Genomic DNA, 24,528 nt, shown 5'->3' on the forward strand with positions numbered 1-24,528 from the left:
TATTTTCCTAGTAGCTGTTACTTTAATATAGGATTTTTAGCGTATGGAAGTTTGCTACATAAAATATTTATTTTTTTCATTCATACTTTTTTTTGTTTTATTTTTTTGGATGCGTTGGGTCTTCGTTGATGCACATGGGGCTAGTTGTGTTGAGTGGGGGCTACTCTTTGTTGCGGTGTGTGGGCTTCTCAATGTCGTGGCTTCTCTTCTTGCAGAGCACGGGCTCCAGGTGCCTGGGCTTCAGTAGTTGTGGCACACAGGCTTAGCTGCTCCAAGGCATGTGGGATCTTCCTGGACCAGGGATCGAACCTGTGTCCCCTGCATTGGCAGGTGGATTCTTAACCACTGTGCCACCAGGGAAGTCCCCATTCATACGTTTTTAACTTTAAGAAAGCTTTGATGCACTAAGGTGAGCTTACACAGCATGAACTCACCATAGGTACAGTATATTCATTCTATACGTTCATGAAAGTTTTCTAAACAAAGCTACCAGTCAGTTTATGAAGGGCTGTGCAGGCAGTGGAGTGGTACAGGCTGTGTTGCAATATTTGTCCTGGGAGATGTCATGACCACAGTGGTCCATGTGAGTGGCGCCCTAGGACCGCATGCCATTCACTAGGATAGTGCCTGTGGGCCTCTGAGCGCCCAGATGTCTCCCGGTGCACCGTGTGCTGCAGAAAGCAATTCCCACGTAGCCCAGCCTGGGGCTTTACGCATGCCCCCCAAACACACGTCAGAACCAGGCACAGAGTAGTCCTATTCATCGGTTTAAACACCTCCCATGAAAGGGTACATGTATATTTACACAATCAAACCAAACACAAAGGAATCAGGTAGCAGTATATCGATTTTTTGGAGAGAAAACTCAGCATGTCATTTGAGAATGCAATTCCAGAACCAGTCTGCTTGGGTTCAAATCCTATTTCACTACTTATTAGCTGTTTCACCTAATACCCTGGGCCAGCTATTTCACCTCTCTATGCCTCAATTTCTTCATCTATAAAATGTGGATAAAGCAGAACCGAACCCAGAACTGGGATGAGAATTAAGTGAGGTGATATACGTAAAGTAGCTAGAACAGGGCCTGGCAACAGTAACCAGTATTTAACTGTTCAGATTTGGTGTTGGTGTTATTGGGTAAGAAAATCAAAGCAGAAAGAAATGAAATAACTTCTCACGGGTTTGAGAATTACTCAGTGATTTATTCCAGAATGAACACGAAAGCTCTCGATTTACAAGAAAGAGTTTCCCTGAGACCACACATTTTATATTCCAACTTTCTGAAAAGATAAAACCTACAACTTGAAGTAATGCTTAGGTCTGAAAAGCAAACTCCCATACACTTCAGGGCTTTGAGGATGACACAGGTAGTCCCTAATGGGCCACCTGGGCTGCCATTTACTGGCCACCTCTCCTTGTGGGGAGGGCACACCCGTGGACAAACAAGGCCAGTATACATGATCAGCCATCGATGAGACTTCAAATCCTAGGTGAGTATCATTCTCAAAAAGCTCCTGCGTCTTGCCCGGGTGAGGTGCCTACTGCTTTCATTTGTGTTCTTTAAATATCACCTAATCCCCGGTGTGTTCCGCTCGCACCTTGGAAAATCATCTCATTCATTTCAGTGCAAACAGTGCCCCTCCTTGGTGCCCCGAGGGAGCCAGGCTTGTTTCCACAACGTGAAGTGGGACAGCAAGAAATCAGAAAAGGTCCAGGCGTGTTAATGAGTGGATGCTTTTTATCTATTTCAAATTCGAAACAAGGGTCCAGGGAGACCTGATCACTGATCTTGATGCAGATTACAGCTCTTAGATAATGGAGAACAACACACACAGGAAAGCAGCTCTGCCCTGGCATCTCCATCTAGTGCACGAGAAAAGTGCAGTCCTGCCCAGAGAACTGCACGCAGGCCATGCACACACTGTCCAGCTGTTCCAAGATTGTCCAGAGCACCCACCTCTTAGACTGTTCTCCAGGCGCTGTGTTAACATCAACTAACAAGCCCCCACTCTTAAGAAATGAGATCGGGATATTGTGCTGGGCAAAATTTTAATTTGTACAGCAAAAAATCCAGGTAAACCAGAAGTCTGAATAAGCCAGGAATAGGTACTGTGCATCAAACAATCTATGTGAAAGGGCCAAAACCCAAATGGGTCACACGACATCATCTCTGAGTGATATTAACATTTCACCCACAATTCTCATCACTACTGCACTGAGCTAGAAAATCAGGAAAAAGCACCCAAACCCTGTTTCTCAACACCTTAATAAAAATGCATATGTTCTATTTTTAAATCAACGAACATCTGTGATTTTTAAATGTCTTCATCATAAATGTAATTAGTGTAATATCCTGGATCAAACATAGAGTATGGTATCTAAAAAGAAGGAATAACATTATTTTCAGTCTCATAGCATTACCTGTTCTTACTCACTGCCTGATTATAAGAGTTAAATTAAAAATGATGTCTTAGGGAAGCAGAGAAATCTGAATCAATCTCTCTTCAAGGTGAATATGAGGAAATTTAGGCTTGGAGAGTTTATACAGCTTATCTGAGGTCAAATCCTGCCAAGAGTTGAAGCTAGACCCCTGCTTATTCTATACAAGAAAGACCTAGATACCAGGAAATGAGTTCAGTTCTTAGTGCTGCTTCCAAACTTACAGCAGAAGCTAGCTGTCTGTCAACCACATGGTGGTCAGGTCACTACAGGGTCACCGAGTCCTGTAGCTGAAAGTGAGTGAGGGGTGATGTGTGCACACCTACTGAACGGGTCACACCAGAAGTATTCTTCATCTGAAGTCCTTTCTCCGCTAAAACCCCAATGACACGTTTGTGACAATCAGTGACCACTCTGATGAGTGGATTTCCCCACCAGGGTAATGCCCTCAGCTTCCCTACATGGCAGCAAGACTCCCCAGCTCAGGGCACACTTGCTGGGACTTCCTCTGACTGTGGCTTTCTCCCCAAACAGGCATAAGTGACAGAACAGTAAATCACTATGGAGGCAGGGAGACACTGCGTTACGAAAGAACGCTTGCTAACATGTTGGTTGAAATGTCACCACCCGTTGAGTGATGGGGAACACTGAAATATATAATCACAACAGGACATTTTAGGTTTGGGGAAAAGGGTAGGGGTAGGAGAAGAGTGGGAAATAGCACCATGTTTAAGAATTAAAGAGTGGTCCTATTTCTCACTAACATGACCATTTCTACTTAATGTTTATTCACGTGGTTAAGTTACTGCACCATGCCCTGGCAATTAAGATTTTCCCATTTCTAAACCCATTTCTAAATCCCTCTTTAAAAAAAAAAAAACAAGACCAAAAATGTGTGCATTTGTCACTAAAATTTATCTTACTGATAAATCCTATGCCAACAAAGTTGCTGAAATAAGGATGGTTGAGAAAGGAAAAATTGTAAGTGGACATTTAAAGCCACATTAAAACTGAGTTTACAAAATGCTGGTCCTGACCTGGGGGAGACCCTAGAGTACCTAGGGCACAGAAGCACCTGGTCTGGTCCTCTCGGTGTGTGTACATCAGTTTCTCTTTGCAAGCATTCTTTCAGATGTTGGAAAAATGAAATGCTCAGGGAAAAGTAAACTGCTTTTGCTTGCCAAACAGTCAATCAATTATCACAGAATACAGATGAATTTACTCTGGGGACAATAATTTGCGCCCCAATCAAGAGTAAGAAGAAGTAAGTGTTTTGTAGGGAAAAAAAAAGTAAGGAGACAACCCCAAGGAAAGCTGAGGCAGGTCAAAGAAGAGGCGACCTTCAGAGAAGGAGACCAACTTCTCTCTGGGCCCCTCGGACCACAGGGCAGAGCAGGACCCAGCTCTGAATTTCCTGGTGTGTTTCGCACTGCCCAATGGACCGTCTACGACACAGAAATGACAATCACTATTTTAAAAACTGTGCAAAATGAGTTTCAGGGAGTAAAGTGCAAGACCAAGCAAACTCAATGCGACCCCACATTACAAGACTTTCTCCAGGGATGGCGGGAAGTTCCAAAGGGAACAAGGAGCTGGTGACAAAGGGTTTTGTGCTCACGGGGTCACTGCCCGGGGTTCCCCAGGGCACCCTCAGCCCTTGCCACCAAAGTATCAAGCAGGTGTTGAACACATCACATTCACTCAAATCCAGGATGACCAAAGCCTCTGCATGTATAACACGTGCCACTCCTAGGCGGCTCTCACAAGCAGTCTTCCTCCCAACATTCCCAGGGCTCAACTTCCCTGCCTAAAGCCGGGCCAGCGAGGCGCGGTCCTGAGATTGTCAACTGCTAACACAGCCAGGGGCACTGCGTACCAAACTGAACGTGGGTCTACCTGCCCAACGAGCAGCAAAGCCAATCTACTGACACCAGGTTGTGGTGAAGGCAAGTTCCACGCTGATTGCAGGGCCAAGCAAGGGGAACAGGCAGCTTGGCTTGAAAGCCCTGAACTCCCTGATAGCTTTCAGGGAAGGGTGTTCAAAGACAGAGTGAGGGAGAGGGTCACAGGGTGCGCAAGTCTCTGGTTGGTTGGTGAGGTAGTAGCGAGATGCTCTGGGGAATCTCAATCCTCAACCTTCTGGTTCCAACCAGTCTGGTGGAAGGTGGTCAGCATGCGGTTAACTTCTTCTACCTGGTGGGGGTTTTAGCTTCTGCAAAACAACTCAAGGATATGGTACAGGATATTATCTGTAGCCCTCGAGGAGGAATTAAAGGTCCTTAATTTCGCTTTATGGCTAAACTATTATTATTTTGTCTTGCTTGACTGCTTTCCTTTGTTTCAGCGTTTTAAAAACTCTTCTGATTGAATTTATTCTCTGGACCTCAGGGAAAGCCGGGGAGGCTAAAGCTTTTTTACACGTAATAGGTGGGGGATGAGGGGTTCTGTCCCTAGGAAGGCCCTGTGGGGTCCTGCTCGGTTTCAAGTGGAACCTAATCCCAGGTCCCGCAGGCAACACCTGCAAGATTACCCCAGAAGAACACAGGGAAGTGCCAGTTCCTCAACACTAACGCAAGGCTGATATGCTTTTTTCAGCCCCGTCAGGGAACTTCTATCAAAAACTCTTCGTGGCCCATGGAATGCTAAATTTATAGAAATATGGCATCAGGTAACAACCCTGCAGATTAACTGTGTGCTTCTCAAGAGCAGGAGCCCTGCTTTCTCACGTGGTACCGTGGATGCCCAGGACACAAGTCTGCTAAGTGAACTATTTAAGGAGCAGATGCAACCACACGGCCATTTAGGAAACTCCTAGGTGCCGGCTCTGCTCCCAGAGCCCTCAGGTGAAGCCCAGCTGTCCCTTACTGGGGTGCATATTGAAGACTGATCACTTTCAATATGATTTAATACACCAGTGGCCTTCTGTAAATATTTTAATTGCATGAAGAATATCTAATTAATAACAACAGAAAAAGATATCTTTCTGCACTCTTACAAATATACTAAATGAAGGCAACTGTCAAACGGTCTCAAATTTCTCCTCTGCAAAATAGGAGTTAAACCCGCAATATCTCCATCCTAAACACTCCAGGATTTCATACGGAAAATACAACACGGCTCTGAGTAAACAGCACAGACATCAATGATGTCCTAGGGTTGATGGGGGCAGTGATGGCAGTTTTGCCACCTGATCCAGAGTGAGCAATAGCTGAGATTTAAAATTTAAGTGAGAAGGGACTTGCCTGGCGGTCCAGTGGTTAAGACTCCCCGCTTCCAATGCTGGGGGTGTGGGTTTGATCCCTGGTCAGGGAACTAAGATACCGCCAGCTGCATGGTGCGGCCAAAAAAAAATTTAAAACATAAAATAAAATTTAAGTAAGAAAAGGCTATGACACATTTATGTGTGTCATCAGCAAACACTCACAGAGAGAATGACACTCTTTTTTAATAGGTACAATCATCCTCCTAAAAGGACCTTTTGAAGATGAAGAAACAAAAATTGGGTGAGTTACAAGGTCAAAACAATCTAGAATTCATTGGGTCCCCTACAGCCTGCATCTCAAACCCAGACAGTTGCTGCTTGTGTCATGTTTTGGTGATGCCTATCTGCTCAGACAGAGACCAAAGAAAGAAAGAGCATTGTCTGAGAGGAAATGCAAACTGCAGGGTGGACACAGTAGAGGAAGAGAGAGAAGAAACGTCTGCTTTCCAATTATAAGTAACTTAGGAAACAAGTCAGAAAATGCAGCCAAGAACAGTACTCGCTGAAAAGAGATGCTACTAAAAAAAATTTAAGAGACTGTAAACAGCACTCCTCCTTAAAATGGAACTTCATCTTTACGACTGAAGTGTGCACCTTAAATTGGAAACATTTTCAATCAACAAAATAAACAATTTCCCTTTAGAGAAGGAAAGCCAAATTACACATTTGTTACAAAAACCTGAAAAAGTGCTAAGCACTGTGTTCTTCTTACGAAGAATCATATATAACAATTAGATCACTTACTGTAAATAACAGGCTCTGTAGAAGGTTCGTCAGACCCTAGGATTAGAGGCTAAGTTGGAAAAACAAAGTTTAACATAATTGTACCTTAATGCTGTGACTACATGAGAGGTCTATCAATTAACTTAATGATCTCAAAAACCCCTCAGAAACCACAACCTACCATCAGTACCATCAGATGTTTTTCTCCTTTAACTAAACAATAAAACAAGGTAAAAATAAATAAATAAAAATTATGGTTGGATATTACTCAGGGAAATCCAGTCTAGGAAAATCTAAGTTTATATTACAGAAATTCAAAAAGACAGGACCCCCAGTACTTGGAGAAGAAAAATTCAAAGTCTTAGGTTTGAAGGACTGTATATCACTACATACAGAAACATACTGTTGCTTAGTGGGAAAGGAGACTTGGCCCAGTCTTCCACAATGGAGTCTTATCTACTTATAGGTGGCCTCACATGTGTCAACATTCACTGAGTTCAAAACTTTTTCTTTGCTGCAGTTGTTAAATGCACTGAGTCATCTCGGCAGACTGTTTTGCAATCATAAGAAGAAAGTATAGAGACTCCATACTTTTAATTTGTAATAATTAATTTATTTCTCTATGATGGTTGTTTTATTTACAAAATTGATTAGAAATAAATATGATTTTATTTCCTAAAAAAAAAAAGAAAAGAAATATACTCCTGCTTAAATGGCTTGCTCTTTGATAGTACTCAGGTCAGATTAATGCCAAAAGCAGATAAGAAAGTAAACTCAACGAGAGTTTAAACCAAACGTCACCTCTGGGGGGTGTGTGCGTCTACAGGGGACGCACCTACCCCATTCGCAGCAGCAACACAACCACTCCAAGATTTGCAGAAACATTCACTAGGCAATGCTACAAATTTTGAGGAGTAGCTGTACTATTTTTACTTGTTTATTCTCAGGACAAATCATAACTTATGTGCAACGATGTAACCAAGTTGAATTTTTAAAGTTGTGCAAATTTCAAAAAAAAAAAAAAAACCACAACCAACATAATAAAGGAGGCTACTGTGTCCTGCTGGAAGAACACTCAGTGAAATCAGGAGTCGCAGTGCGAGATAAAAGAGTAAGTCCTGATTTCAAAGAGAACATAAAACTTCTGTCTGAACCTGGGTCTCTCCTGCGAAACACAACAGTTATACTGTTCTCTGCCCCAAAGCAGGGATGCTAATAGAGCAGAAGTGTTTTCCTCCCAAATTATATGAGAAAGGGTATAGCAAAGAATACTGACAAACCATCTAAGAGGTGGGTATGAGTCAATATCAGAGATGCCCCACCGCGGATCTCATCGGAGACACAGACTGCTCCCCGCCTTGGGTGTGTCACATATGGACGGGGGCGGGGGGGGTTGATCAGAATACAAGCTGGCAGCAGAAAGGGCATGGGTGGCTTTGCTGCACCAGCCTCCTTACTGCTGGTGGCTGGAATTCTCATCAGGACCCCGGAAGAAGCCCAGGCCACTGAGCAGGGGCTGTTGAGAGGACAGGGACAGACGGGGCCTTGGTCAAGGTCTTTCTGGTAAGCAGGCAGGAGGTGGGGCAGGGGACAGGGTAGATGGGGAAGGAGGAGGAGGAGAGCAGGGAGGAAAGGCAGAAAGAAAGAAGAGACAGACTTCAGCCCACCAGCCTCCTAAGCTCAGGACAGAACAAGAAGTAGTTTCACTGCATTCAAAAACACACAAAACATCACCCCCATGGAAACGTCTTTATTTACAGTTTAAACCATTACAGCCACACTAAAGGCAAATTTAAAAAGCCATCGTGTTCCCAACATCGTAACAAAGGCGTCTCAGTGCTCCGATCCCCTCGCCACTCCCAGCTTCACTGAGCAGCCCGATGCCAGGCATGGGCGCAAAGATAACAAGGCAGGTCTCCGTGCCAGAGGGGCTCAAAAACATTCACTTCCTGAGGTGACTCACCTTTGCTTGAATTTGTACTCTTTTCTTTAAAAGATATTCTGAAGCCAAGTAACCATCATTTGTTTCAAGTGTATAGAAAGCAAATGTGTAAAACAAATGGTAAAAAATTCTCTAATACACCATGGCTCAAATGTCTTTTGGGTTCAAAGTACAGGTAAAAGAATGTCAAAGTGTTTCCTATAAGCCTCATTTAATTTAGATGTAGGAGAATCAAATGTTATTAGATTTCCACGTGCTTCCCTTTTTATAGTTTCGGAACAACCACACAGCGTGGGTGATAATACGCTTGTATTCTTTACATTTAAGAGTGATGGAAGAAAGGCATTATCAACGAGAGAAACTGTATCAAACTGTACACTCCAAATATATGCAGTTTATTGTATGTCAATTACATCTCAATAAAACTCTTTTTAAAAGAAAAACAAAAACAGAGAGAAACCAAAACAACTACGCATGTGTATCTTGATCACGAACAAGTGCATAATGGATTCTAAAGTTATCCAAGACCTATTATTTTCATTCTTAAGTTACTTTTAAAATTTCATATAAACCCAAGAAACACTGCCCTTTATATTTAAAAAAGTGGACAATGACAAGAATAAAAGGCTTATGGGTGTATATAACTCTTAACTACTCACTCCAATAGCCAATCACAACCAAAACATTTATGAATTAACTTTCGTGACCAAAGTGTAGACAATGGTCTAATAAACTAAGGATGGGATTTCAGTTAGTAACATACCTTGTCGACATGCACGTGCTGCCTGGTTGACAAGCTGAACAGGCAGCCGTTCGGGCCCACCTCCACCCTTAGATGTTCACCACACTCGGGGTCACAACATCTGCCCTGTCCTGATCACATCTGCTGATGTCACTGTTATTTTACCCTGTGCCTGAGGACTACCACAGGTGGAGGGCGCTGCGTGCCCAGCACCACGTATCTCACATGCACCACCTCATTCAACGCTTATAGTAACTACAAGAAATAGGTATCATCACCTCCATTCTGCATAAGATGATAGAACAAAAGCTCCCAACACTTATTAAATGTTTCCCACGTGCCAGTTTCCACAGCAACTCGTCCTCTGATGCTCACAATGACCCCATGAGGCGGGCGCTGCTATCACCCTGATGCGACAGGTGGAGAAACCGAGGCACGGGACGTGAACAGCTTTCCAACATCACATACATTACACATGGCCGAGTCCAGATGCTGACCCAGAGCCTCCCATCGCCAAAGCCACCAGCCCCAGGGAGTCTGGCTCTGTCCCATCTATGAGAAGAGCTCCAACAGCAGACAGGGAGGGGGCCAGGGCTGGGGTGGCCAGCGTAGGACCTCACCCATCCACAGGCCAACTCACCAATCTGGCTGGGACTGTCCCCCCAGGTTTTCCTGGAAAAACTCACAGTAAATAAGTCCTGCCTCAGAGCTGGCACAGCTCCTGGTCCCGGAGCTTCTGGCCAGAGTGCAAAGTGTCCCAGGTTAAAGAGCCCTGGTCCGGACGATGCCCTGTGTCCACACAACACTCACCAATGGCTTCGTTCCTATGGCTCCCCAGGTGCCAGACCACACCAGGCTCTGGGGTTACTGAGCAGAGCAGGCCAGGGATCCCCTCAGCTGATCAGAGTGCACGGAGACAGACAGACAGCTGTGAGAACGGTGGGACAAGGGCTACGGAACTGTGGCCAACTGTTTTCAGATATGGAAGACAGGCACCAAGTGGGGGCGGGGTGGAGTCTAAGGGTATGTGAGGAGGTGGCCGAGGCTAAAGAAGGCAGCAGGGGCCGGGTCTCAGAAGTGAGGCAACGCCTCTGCCCTTTAGGAGGGCGGCAGGAAGCGAGGTGACAGCAATCCCACAACGAGGAACACAGCTGCGCTGGCACCTTAAGGACAGACAGAGGCACCAAGAAGAGATGCAGTGATGTCTCCAGGGCCACGCTGGCATGGAGGTACCACAGAGGAGGATTTCAGCCGGGGGAAATCCCAGCACCACCCAGCATCCAGGATAAGGATGCTCGCCTTGGCTGGCGGCACCTGAGTCCATGTTCTCCCCGGAATCCTGGCATGACTAATGCGTTATTAATGCAACAGGAGGTAAATTGCAGCTCGGCTACGATGTGAGGACAGACGCCACTACAATGAACCAGGCACAGGGGAGCGCCCATGGTCCCCAACTCACAGAAATCACCATTTCTATTAGCAAGGGCCAAGCACAAGAAAGAAACAAGGTGCTATGCTCAGCAGAAATTATGAAACCACTTTTCCCCCAGATATTTTTTCCCCACTGGGTTAAGGCACTTACTGCAGACCGAACGCCTTTATTAGCAATAGTATATGCAGAGAGGAAAATGATGAAGGTGTGTGCCCCCAAATTTAACAGGTATTATTTCTGGGCTTTGGGGTAGACACTCACATTCTATGTTATAGATCAGGTTCATTTAATTTTTTTTTTTGCCAGATATGTATTCTGTTAGTGGTTGGAAAATATATACCAGGTCGCCACCAAGTGAGAGTTTACAAATTCACCCATCAGGAGACAGTCCCCTGCTGCTGCTTTCCTGATCTCCATGAGTGACTGAGCTTCGAATAGCCACAGTATTTGCAAAAAAAGCCACTGTAAGCAAACACCCAGGCAACTTCAAAGAGAGCCCAGGGAAGTGCATGCATTTCAGGGCCCGAGGAGGGGGGGTCAGTGTTGCTCTGAGGACAGCAAGGGGACAGGCGGAAGCCAGGCCAGCCTCTTGGCCAGACCTGTAGGCACGGAGTTGGGGGGGCAGGTGGCACTTTTCAGAGGCATTTTCCACCAATCCCTCTTGTTCCTGCCAGTGACCCCACAGGACAGACTCACAAATGTTTGCTGAGTGAATACATTCAAAGAAGAGAGAGGAGGGAGGTGGGGAGGAGGAGACAGAGAGAGAAGGAAGGAAGAGCATGGCAGCAGGAGAGGAAGGCAAAGAAGGAGGGACGGAAACCGGAGGGAAATGCTGAGAAAATGAGGGAGGGGGACACCCACGTTCTGCTCAACAAATAAGGAGCTGTCGTTGCTTTATGATCATCGATGTATACACGAATTTAATAATATACTTTTTGACATGTAATTACCTTTTATTTCCCTTCCAGGCCGTAGAGTCTTGTTAACTTCCAATTGAAGACTCAGAAACAACAGAAGAGGTGCCCCAGATATCCAGTTGGAGATTGCTAAAAAAAAGAGCACAGATTATTAATACTATTCTGGAGAATAAAAGTGATTAATTTTCCACGTATCATTAAAAAGAAAACAATTTTCACTGGGTAACGGAGACAGTGTAGTTCCTAAATATACCTGCAAAAAAAACTGGGTCCAAAGCCTCTTTCTAATATAGTTGCTCTAGTAAACTTTAAATTGATTCAGGAGGAAGACAAAAATCAACTATAAGGGAGGCTTTGTTTGTGCATTTAATGGAAAACAGCCAAATGAGCCTGTGGGCTGCCACTAGCCTGGAGACCCCAGCGAGGCTCTGCCTCGCTCCAAGCTCAACATACCCAGTGCCACACGGCATCCTTCTAATTCACTAAGCCGTGCAGGAAGTGATGTAGCCTCCTTACAAGCAACTGCATAACTAGGGCGGCAAAGAGATATAGTGTTTGGACTGCGGAAACTTTGTTCATGTTTGCAAGGGAATAAAATATTACAAACCAGCATTTTCTCTTATCTTGTCCTCCAAATGCAGTTCCTACCGGAGCTCACAAACACGTGCCTTGTCCTCCCGGGCTTTCTTTATCCTGAAGCAAGGACAGCCCTTGGAGGCGACACTGCCCCAATTTTTGAGTCTTTCATTTTTAGGAAGGAAATAATTAACACTGACTGGGCACATACTCAGGTCCAGAAACAACGTGACTCAATTTTACAAAGGGGGCCAGAAACTGAGGTTTTTTGAGGAAAGTCGTGTCCCCAGGTGTGGGTGACACATGAATGTTCTTACTCTACTTGGAGATTCTTGGATGAATCATGAAAGTGATAGTTATCTGGACATCTGGCAACTTGAGAAAATATGATGGAAAACTTAACCGTCTTCTCAAGCATCTGCTTTCGTCAGATGCCATCAGCCCAGATAACCACATCTTTGTTTACTTGACAGTGGAAACCAGCAGACAGGGATGGAAGGTGCTCTGACGGTAATAGCTATGGTTTTTTTGAGATTTACTCCATGTTTTGCATGGGTGTAGGAGTAACCAACAGTAAAATTTTAAGGAGGCACTTGGGACTTCAACAGATGATGCCTGAGAACCACTTTATTAAGGTCGATGCCGGCTTCCCAACCATCATTAGCTCCTTTCTAGAGCGATGTGTAATGAACAAAGTGCCAGGACTTTATGAGTAAGGCTGCAAATCTTGACCTAGATTTTGAATAGCTTCAAAAAAATAAAAAGCCTGAAAATGTCTATTTAAATAACAATTAAGACTGATAATTCCCACTCTCACATTTAAAACTTTTCAAAATAATCTACTTTCTCTGGTCTTATTACCTAGCAATGTTCAGCAAGAACATAAAGTCAACATTGGTGCTAAATTAAAATAGAAACATAAACTTCAAGTTCTATGGCTCTTTTCAATTGCTTCCTGCCTGCAATTTAAGATTGTATTTCATTTGTCTGCTGAAATATATGGGATTCCAGGAATTCAAATGAATAACATCATAGACATTTATAAGGACATTAGAGAAATTCTAATCCAAAATACCTCTGGGTCCCATTTAAATTGATTGTGACCCATAATAACAAAGTAAAAAGTTTTGTATTTTACTCCTTTGAGAACAGCATTTTTCTGTTTTGTCCTAAAATTATATCAAAGATTCCTATTCATCTTTATCATTGTTTTTGCCTTTTCCTTCTCATACTTTGGAAGAGACAAAGTAACAAAGTGCTGAACTTTTACTCTAACAATTCAGAGATAGAAAGTCACAGAATTTTGATCAGGATGGGGAATAACATGATATGTGAAGAACTTCAGGGCTGGCTTCATCTTCAAAGTTGTCATGTGACCTCAAAACCATCCTAATAAAAATAATTCATAGCACATATTCTTTCAATGGACTCATTTCAGAGGTGAAAATGAAATGAAAGCCCAGAATTGTCAAGTGACCTCTCCTAAGTCACACAGTGAAACCGGTCCTAGATCTCAGATCTGCAAGGTGCCAATCCAGTGCTCCATTAGATCATAATTTCCATAAATAACCTCTTAAGAGCTCATAATTTCATCCATCTTTCTACACATCTGTTATCATACACAGCACAGGACCCCCCCCGCCCCACGCCATGAGTCAACTCAACTTTATATTAATACAAAGCTCAAAACGGTCAAGAACATACTCTAGCTTTGGCTCCACAGACACAGCGAGATTAAACCATTAAGGCCCATGAGAAATCTGAAACAAAATTTGGGATTCTCTTAGGTTGTCTAACCTAGAAATATCTACTCTCAAAACAGAATCACCCCATCTTATTCAGAGCCAAATCATAATCATAGCTTTGCAACAAGACATTTTTCAAGTAGATTTTATAGACAGCTATCAAACAAAATGTAGGTATTCTACAGCTTACATTAGCAGTTTTTAAAGTAAGGATTTCAAGATAATTTACTATTAGATCCATCAGTTCAGACAGAACTCTTATTCTCTAAAACTCTGGAGTCATTCAAGAGCACTTAATTTACCCAGATCAGCTGCTAATCATCACCAACAGTCACTTGTTGACTCCCCAGTAATTTACACTGTACAGTGAGTGGTAGGTGCAAGGGAACCAAAAGGCACAAGAGGATGACCTTGCCTGCTGCAGACTGCCAACTGGGGTCATTAACAGCCCTTCACAGCGGCACGGGAGTCAAGGTTTGCACATGACAGATGGATACCTGTGAGTGTGTGATTAGAGAGGCAGTTAGTACCTTCACGGGTGGTGTTCTCAGAGATTATGAGTTGACAGATGCAGTAAAAAGTACATGTAGCAAAGCAGGGCAAAATAAATGAACACAGGCCAAAAGATGACAGGAGATTCCCTCTACACACAGCCAAAAGAAGAAAAAAAACTGGTGTAGGCAACAAAATATCCATTAAAGACATTCCTTTCCTGAAAATAGGTCAGCAACAAAATACCTCCCTTATAATTCTTCATATTAACTCCTTAATGGTATTAAAACTCAGTGCCCAAAAACAACATCATAAAAAAAAATTAAGAGGATCTGAACACATGCTTTCAACAAAGAAAACAAACAAATGGCAAGTAAGCACAAGAGCTCATCAACATTACTGGTCAGTAGGGAAACACAAAATAAAACCTTAATGAGATACCACTGTATATGCACTAGAATGGCTAAATTTAAAAGGGCAAAAAGGGCAAGGATCCGGAGCAACTGGGATTCTTGTTATAATGCTGGTAGAAAATTCAAAATGTTGCAGACACTTTGAAAAATAATTTGGCAGTTTCCTGTAAAGTTAAACATACACTTACTGTATCACCCAGCAATTCCACTCCTAGGTATCTACCCAAGAGAAATGTAAAGACACAAATTCTACACAAAGACTTCTACAAGAATGTTCAATCGTCTTATTGATAATGGCCCCAAACTTGAAAGAACTCAAATGTCCATCGACTGGTGAATGGATAAACAAATTGTGGTGTATCACACAGGGACTGTACTTAGTAATATAAATATCACTGAACTACTGATGATACAACAAACAAGTGAATCTCAAAAACATTATACTATGGGAAGGAAGCCAAACACAAAAGACTGCATATATAAATCCATTTATAGGATATTTTAGAGAAGGCAAACTATAGCACTAGAGAGCAGATCAGCTGTTGCCAGGGGTTGGGGTGGGGATGGAGACCGACTAGAAAAGGCATAAAGACCACGCTGGGGGCTGGAAAAGTTCTATTTCATGACTGTAGTGGTGGGTACACGACTGTGCCTATTTGTGAAAATGCACTGACTTATACACTGAAATCAGTTAACTTAATTGTATATGCAGTATGTACCTCAATAAAACTGATTAAAAACAAACAAAACAAAATTCAGCGCCACCATCACTTAACCTGAAAATCATGAACCTTATCAGTAAGATCTGAAACTCCTTCAGCAGATGGTACTCAACGTCTTCAAATACTTAACCAGGATTAAAACAATCAATGATGGCTAAGTCCCTCGGGACACCACCAAGAGAGAAAAAGAAAAGCCGATAGTCAATACTACTGCTTATAGGAAAACTAAACTCTCCCATTGTTCTACAACTTCCTACAACCTATTGGTTGTGGCCTTTTAACAGATTCCCAGAAAGTGGCCTCATGATGATTCATCTAAGATAAACCTCCTCAATGTAAAAGGATAACTTTCCTAAAATGATTACTGATCCATGGAGGGTATAAGAGATAGAAGAATAACCCAGAAATGTGGTGAAAAAAAACAACAAGTGTGGAAACTTAAATTAATGTGGGCCAGATTATAAATCAACTCTAAAAGTATTCTTTAAAATTAATTGGGAAATACTTCTTCAACACCCACGAGACTTTCTCCTAGTTCACTGGACATGCTTATCTATAACATAAAGATGTAACAGGCTTATGAAAGTTATAGCTAATTTGAGGTTTAAAGCGGCTAAAATGTTATATAAAAGAATCACGACTCCAAATGTGTGAAGATGGAACAATTTCCCAGCACTAATGTCAAATATAGGTCAAAAAAATCCAAATTACATTCATTCAACAACTATTTCCTGAAGAGCTACCATGTGTTAGTCACTAAGCTAGCTGGAAAAAGACACCAGGGTTAAGTAAGCAAGTTCATCATCCAAAAAAATGTAAGTAATGCACTCCACAGAAGTTATAGACGAATCAATCTGGAAAAGACCTACGAGTTTCTCATTCAGCTCTGAGCTAAGGCATAAATACTGGTGAAATTACAGGCTGAACTAAACAGAAGTATCGAATTCAGTACAAGTATACACAAGTATTGCTATGCTCTAAACTGGTCAGCGAGTGCAGGGGTGTGGGTAGTGTCCGGCTATGCTCTGCATGTACTCCTTTCAAGCCCCCTTCCAAAGCCCAGCTTAGATGCCTGAATCTTCCGTAGTGCTGTCACCCGCCCTCCCACCCACGACATTTCTAAGACGATGCACGAGCCTGGAATTACCCTGTACCTACGATACAATTCAGGCTGGTAAGAGCGTTGAGTAGTCTCAGATCTTGACCAACTGAGGCTCAGAGAGTTAGGAAAGGGACCTAGAATTATTTCAATCAACTGAGGAAGTGCCTGGGGGGCGGGGTGCAAGGTGAACTGTCCTATGGGGGAAGAGACATCATTCTGAGTGGCGGGAGTTACAGAGGCAAGCGTGGCTCAGGACAGAATCATTCCAGCCTTGAACAACCTCAAATCTGTGTAGAGTGCCTCATAAGGCAGGCAGACCCGGCAGCAGCAAGGTGGCTGAACTGAACATGAAGCCTCATCTTCCCTCGTCTTCATATTTCATCTCCATAAGCCACCTGGATAATGACCGGCACCTCACAACCCGTCTCCCAAAGCCCAGACTGTCAGCCTTCCACGTGGCAGCAAAATGACCCTTTTATATGGGATTAGGACCATGCCCTGCTATCCCCCACCCCCCTGCCCACCCCCTCGGTGGCTCTCCATCACCTTCACTCAGCGTTAGCAGCTCAGACCATCCCTCCTTCGAGGAGCATTTCCTCGACCTGTCCATACTTTTACCACTTCCTCCTCTCCATGCCCACGGTGGCTTATCCGTCTCCATACAAACATTCACCCCAGGTAGAAAGATTAGTCATGGCCATATCTCCCCAACAAACCATGAACTCTGCCTTCCCTGGTGATCTCAATCCCTAGGACTTAAACCCTAGGCTCCCAGGATGTGACACTTCATAGATATTTCTGAACGAGTCAGGGGTTCCATGGTAGTCCAGTTCTGTACATCCCATCTAATCTTTTACCCGCCAGCAATGTATCAACATGGGTTATTCCGCTGGTATAGAGTAAGTCAGGCTGAATGCCCCATCATTGTGAGGCTATAGAAGACGGAGGTGGGCACCTCTCTAAGGAATCCAGGCAACCTTAGATGGGATACAGCACTGGAACCAAAATGATTACTGGATGGATACTCCAGTACACGTCAATCAGCTGGGTTCCATCCTGCTTTCACGCCTTCATTAACCATGTGACCTTGAGTAAGTAAACCTCTCAAAGCTCAGATTTCTTGGTCTAAAAATGGAGATAACGATAGCCTTTACCTCAAAGGGTCACTGCAAAGATTAAATGCCAACGTATCACAAAAGACACAGCAAAGAGTCAGTACATGCACTGAGGGGGGCTGATCTCTCAGCAACCTCTTTCTGTCCACTTTCCACCAGCAAATGGAAATAGTCCCCACTTTGGAGTAAGGTGTTTTAGCAAGAATGTGGTAAAACACCAGGCACATAGCAGTCACCTGACTATGAATCACTCATTTCTAAACATTCTAGAAAATTATCTTGTATTTCCAAAAAGGCAGGATTATACAACTAGAGATGTTTTCTTGACGTTCAAACTAAAAAGATCATCATCATTTCACCGTCATGCTCCTCACATACGGTGAATTCACCTTGAAAAGAGGCCTTTCACGCGTTCCAAAAATTAATTTATTTGGACTGAGCTGAAACAGATCCCTCTGTTTCTCTGGGCTTAAAAAAAAAAAGGTCTACCGAAAAGTTTCATTAAATTCACTCAGATGTATCCCATCACTTTTGTTCACTGATTCTCTAGACACAATAATACTTAGCAAACCCACATATATCCAAGATAGAAACTTCTGAAGAATATCATAATGGAAAAACCTGCAAAACACTTACTACGACAGCAGTGTCACAATTTTTTTAAGGATAAATGCACCTGGTTCTAAATAATACATTAAAGAAAAAGGTGTTGCACATCTCAAATGTTCATTTTTAACACTTCAAAATGGGACTCTGACACACAGCTTATTATACACATTCATGTTTTTAAACCTAGCACGTTATTAACAGGTTACATACGACCCAATTACAAATATTGTCATTTTTCAGGGTTTTAATGATTCTGAGTGAGTAGCTGGAAATAATATCTCACTTAGAAAAGATTAATAAAACAACAAAGCAGACAGAGTTTATAATGGTTCCCAGACTAAATACCAGCCGCAGCTGGACTGTTAAATGCAGGAACGTGAATATAAACAAGAGTGATCTAGACATAGTCTGTGGGACTAATATGCTACCTTGGGAAGAAAGAACAGAGCAACTTTCTTCCTTAAAAATTTTCATACTTGTACAACACCAGAAATTTCCCCAATGCAAATATATTAAGAGTGATTTTCTTTTTGGTCAGCAAGGTTCTGTCAGAGCCACTGTACTTCTCACACCATTTACAAAAATAAACTCAAATTGGATTAAAGACCTAAATGCAAGACTGGAAACCATAAAACTCCTGGAAGAAAGTATAAGCAGAAGACTCACTGACATGAGTTGTAGCCATATTTTTTCTATCTGTCTCCTCAGGCAAAGGAAGCAAGAGCAAAATAAAGAAATGGGACCTAATTAAATTTAAAGGCTTTTGCACAGCAAAGGAAACCATCGAAAAAAAGAAAAGAAAACTTCCTGAATGGGTGATAATATTTGCAAATGACAGTCTGATGAGGGATTAATATCCAAAATATATAAGCAGTTCATGCAACTCAATATCAAAATATCAAAAAACCCAATAAAAAAGTGGGCAGACGATCTGAATAAACATTTTTCCAAAGAAGACATGCAGATGGCCAACAAATACATGAAAAGGTGCTCAACATTACTAATTATCAGAGAAAAACAAAGCAAAACCACAATGAGATGTCACCTCACACCTGTCAGAGTGGCCATCATCAAACGGACCATAAATGACAGATGTTGGTGAGGATGTGGAGACACTGTTGGTGGGAATGTAAACTGGTGCAGCCATTGTTTTTCTTAGTTGCTCAAAGAAACTAAAAAAAACAAAGTTATTGTACTTCTTTATCCAGCAGAAGCTATTGTAGAAAACATGTATTTTGTAGATACTCAAATTTTTATGTGCCAAATCCCTTACTAACCTACATTATGAAAAATACTTCTATCAGGAAAAAAATACAGGAATAAGGAACTCATTATAACCTAAGGCAGAAAGCATTTATCTTATCTGGAGGCTAATCTTTTTTTTTCCAATTTTTCTATTGTGCTAAATACAGGTAACATAAAATTTACCATCGTTAACTGTTTTTAAATGTACAGTTCAGTGGTATTAAATACATCACAATGCTGTACAACCATCACCACGTCCATTTCCAAAACATTTTTTATCTTGTAGAACTGAAACTCTAGACCCATTAAACAATAACTCCCCATTTCCTCTCCCCCAGTCCCTGGCAACCACCATTCTAATTTCTGTCTGCATGAATTTGCCTACATATTCCATGTTAGTGGAATCATATGGTATATCTTTCTGCGACTGGCTTATTTCACTTTGCATAATGTCCTCAAGGTTCAACCATGTTGTAGCATGTGTCAGAGTATCTTTCCTTTTTAAGGCTAAATATTATTGCATTGTGTGTGTCAACCACATTTAGATTAGTCATTCATCCTTTGATGGACACTTGAGTTGCCTTCATATTTTAGCTATTGTGAATACTGCTGCTCTGAAATGTGGGTGCACAAATATCTCTTCGAGACTCTGCTTTAGATTCTTTTGGGTATATATTCAGAAGTGGAATTGCTGGGTCATGTGATAATTCTACTTTTATAAATTATAATTTTTAAATGACTATCTATTAAATAAGTCACCATGTTCCTTGAACAACAAAAATAGAAATTATGTAATATTATTTAAATAACCCTAGAACATCATGCCAAGAAATTATGTCGATAAATTTCTGTTTTTCTGCTATGATTATAAACTGGCTACTTTCCATCCTCCTGGGCCTCTCTAAATTCCAAATAAGAAAGAGTGTTGATGAGATTCAAGTCTCCTCTTTTTTTTTCCTTAAAAAATTAGTCTGCACGATATAGTCAATGTTGGACTACAGGGGCTCCAAGTATCATGCAAACTGAAAGACACACACTCCTTCCTTAGGCTCATCAAGTATGTGGGCACAGCTTTCCCACATTATTTTTTTGGTCCTCAAGAGAACAAACCGTTTCACAACGCTGAGGTTTGGGGCTCTCCTGTGTAGGTGAGAAATATAACTGGAGTCCCCTTCAAGTGCTTTCCAGAGTAGGTGGCAATGATTTCAGGCCACAGAATCTCTACTTTTAGCTTTCTCTAAAAAAAAAGCTCTTCATCTCATTAATAAGCACGTGGAGAACTGTGCCAACATCAACACTGGTGTTTTCTGCTCTCTTACAAAAATGCAGCATAATGTCAATAAAATGCAATATAATCTATTGGGCACTTTCTTGTGAACACGTAAACAGGGCTTTATTAAGGCCTCATGTTTTATATTATTACACTTTTTTAATCTGGGAAAATACATATAACATAAAATTTACCATCTTAACCATTTTTAAGGATACAGTGCAGTGGCATTCGGTACATTCACACTGTTATGTGACCATCCATCTCCAGAACACTTCATCTTGAAAATCTGAAATTCTGTACCCATTGAACATTAACTTCCCACTCCCCTCTCCCCCTAGCCCATAGCAACACCACTCTACTTTCTGTCTCTAGGAATCTGACTACTCTAAGTACTTCCTGTAAGCAGGATGCTACAGCAGTGGTCCTTCAGTGACTGGCTTTTACTCCACTCAGCACCATGTCCTCCGGGTTCATCCAAGGGGTAGCGTGTGTCTAAGGTGCACCTCTTATAGGAAAACAGCCTTCAGGATAGAAACATAGAGTCAGGTGCTTCTCATCAGTGAAGCCCTGAGAATGGATGGGCTAAACATAAATACATCCATGTTTACAACAGGAAGAGCCTGACCGCGATGGCTGCCTCCAGAAAGACGAGCATCACCAGTCCCGCAGAAGGCTTCTCTCAGCCCCCCTTCTCCCTGGTGCACCCCTGAAACCTTCAACACTGCCCCCCCCCAACACATGAGCAAGGGGAGGTGTGAGCCAGGCTACTAGCATGTCTGTAAGATAAGTCAGGGTGAAGTTTCACTGAGGACCAAACCTTGCATATTCAGTGTCTGCTGTATGCTATCTTTAGGGCTTCGGGGAAATGAATGTCAGACTGAAGGACTGGGGAAAGATTGACACTACGTGTAAACATCAAATTAATGGCTCCATTACAGTTAAGGCAGTTCTGTTATCTTAATGGTAATACTGAATTGCATGGTAAGAAATGCGGCTTGCTTCATAAAATAGGGCATTTACTATATGATCTTCTGTAGCATTTTTTGGCTGTTTGGCTCTTTCATGTAAGCCTTCCTTTTCCAACTAAACTGTATGTTTCACCAACAGTCTTTGAATTCTTTTACATCCATCACGTTCTACTCTCAAATCAATGTCCACAATAAAGTAGGTATTAGATAAAATACTGCTGGTTGATCAAAAAGCGATTGATAAGACAATATAAAACATAAACAAATTGATTAATCACCCAAAAAAGTGGTTAAACCAGGTAGTATTTATAGCTTCATGGTTGCAGATGTATGTTTTACAGTCAAACCATCCAAACTTGAATGTCAGTTCTGCTCAGGGTTGTTCTGAATTAAATGGAAATACATTGAACACCAATAACTTGGAACCTGAAACACGGTAAATAATCAATCACCTTTCAGCCATTAGCAGTAGCACTGTTGTTGCAATGGACTGAATGTGTTCCCGCAAACGAAGTGTTGAAATCCTAAACCCCAATGTGATGGTATTGGGAGGTGAGTAGGTCATGAGGATGGAGCCCTCAGGAATGGGATTAGTGCCCTTATAAAAGAGACCCCAGAGACCTTCCTCACCCCTTCTGCCAAGTAAGGACTCAGAAACAAGATTGTTGTCTTTGAATCAGGAAGCTGGCCTTCATGATACATGGAATCTGCCTGCACCTTGACCTTGGGCTTCCTGGTCGCCACAACTGTGAGAAATAAATGTCTGCTGCACAAGCCGCCCAGTCTGGGGAGCCACCCAAAGAGACCTAGACAGCTATGAATGAATGCACTTTATGCCCATATCTTTCACTCTTCCTGTATTCTGACCTACATTTGATTAGGCAATTTCATAACTGAACAGGAGTTTGTCTCAGGGCAAGTCCTAGAGAACAATGCTTGATTTTATTTTTTATTCCCTTTCAGATATCCTATTCTGTTGGCAGGTATCAGTAACCAGCAGTGGCTCATTAGAATAACACAGATATCACAGATTTCAGTCTTGGGAAAAGGAAAATTTAGAAGAATGTCACTCAATACATTCAACTGGGCACTGATTGTCTGCCAGTGCTTTCCATGGGTCAATCTAGGGCCACGGGGCAAGGGAACTCACTGACAGACTTCATACTTTTGGCATTTACTTTAAAAAGGCATACGCGACTTCCGTTTCCAATTAAGATACAGAGCACATGAAATGCCTTTAATCTCAGGGTAACAAGAAATTTCACCTGGATAAAATAAAAACATACTTTTCTATGATCTAGGAAAGAGGAATACATGCAAAGCAGCCTTATTGACCCTAATTTCAACAAGAATAAAAGGCCTTTACAGGTGAGATGAAAGCCGACAGAGGTCCCACATCTGAAGGCTGTGTCTGCCAGCCTGCGTCAGGGAAGGGCCCTCAGAAAGACTCGATGGTACGGGAGGGACAGACAAGCCCGACACAACAGTGTGAACTGGTAGAACAGACTGGAATCTGGAGAACAGCTGATGCAAATGTACAAAAGTAAATGACCTTCCTAATACGTCTTCCGATCTATCCCCATCTACCCCATCTCCCCAAATTATCTGAGAAAGTAACAGTACAAAGTTTAGAAAACAGAGAGAAATCGCACAGCCAATACATTCTCATGATGCTTCCATCTCTGAAACCAAAGGCAAATCAAAGATAGCTAAAACTGTAGCCCCAGCATCTCAGAGCTGAAACACTGACAAAGATGAAACAGGCAGATTGGGGGAACCCAAACTAGTTAAAAATGTAACTCAGACTTTAGCTCGATTCTGAGGAATGTGTCCACTTCTCACTCCACCCTGATCCATTAAGAAGGAAGAGCTTGCACTCTCTGAGAAGTGAAACTAAATATTATATGTCAATCTATTACTTTATTCACAACCCCTGGAATATAATTTTAAAAATTACAAAATCTATAAAGAAATAGGAAATTATGATCCACAATTAAGAATTAACACAGTTAATAAGAAGAGAATCCCATTAACGCAATTAATGACCCCATTAATGCAATTCGTAGTTGAGGACTTTAAAACAACTATAGTAAATATGTTAAAGAATTTATAGGAAAATAAGTATATAATGGGAGAAGAGATTGGTTATTTTAGAACAGAAAAGAAACTCTACCATAGAACTAAATAAAAATCTAGGACTAAAAATACAATATTTGAAATAAAAAATTTACTGGATGGGCTTGCTAATTGGACACTGCAAAAGAACAAGTCAGTAACCTTATATTTTCCAAATTAAGCAGAGAAAAAAGACAGTAAAAAAAGAAGTAAGTATCAGTGATTTGGGAATTAGTATCATTTACTGTGATAAAAATATATGGTAATTAGAGAAGTAGAAAGAGAACAACAGGAAAAAAAATATTGAAGACGTGAATAAAATGTAAGAAATTTGAAAAAAATCAACTCACCAACCTAAGAAGCTCAATGAATGCCAAACAGATAAATACAAGGAAAACCAGACCTCGGTGTATCAGTGTCTAATTGCTGAAAACAAAACATAAAGAAATAGCTTTTAAAAAGTCAGGGGGAAGGGACTTCCTCGGTGGTGCAGTGGGTAAGAATCCGCCTGCCAATGCAGGGCACACGGGTTCGATCCCAGCCCCAGGAAGATCCCACGTGCCGTGGAGCAACTAAGCCAGTGCACCACAACTATTGAGCCTGCACTCTAGAGCCTGTGAGCCACAACTACTGAGCCCATGTGCTGCAACTACTGAAGCCCACACGCCTAGAGCCTGTGCTCTGCAATGAGAGGCC

The 24,528-nt window shown here is 42.1% G+C and overlaps 1 protein-coding gene across 2 annotated transcripts in view; it reads right to left on the minus strand.

The window, feature by feature from the left end:
- FAM110B (family with sequence similarity 110 member B) overlaps window positions 1–24,528 on the minus strand; it is a 134,589-nt gene that overhangs the window by 91,758 nt on the left and 18,303 nt on the right. For both annotated transcript variants that reach the window (XM_057737581.1, XM_057737580.1), the window contains exon 2: window positions 11,491–11,586. The gene's annotated coding sequence lies outside the window, so the exon portion shown is untranslated. The remainder of the gene's footprint in view (window positions 1–11,490; window positions 11,587–24,528) is intronic.

The sequence above is a fragment of the Hippopotamus amphibius genome, chromosome 5, assembly GCF_030028045.1.
Source record: "Hippopotamus amphibius kiboko isolate mHipAmp2 chromosome 5, mHipAmp2.hap2, whole genome shotgun sequence".
NCBI lineage: Eukaryota > Metazoa > Chordata > Mammalia > Artiodactyla > Hippopotamidae > Hippopotamus > Hippopotamus amphibius.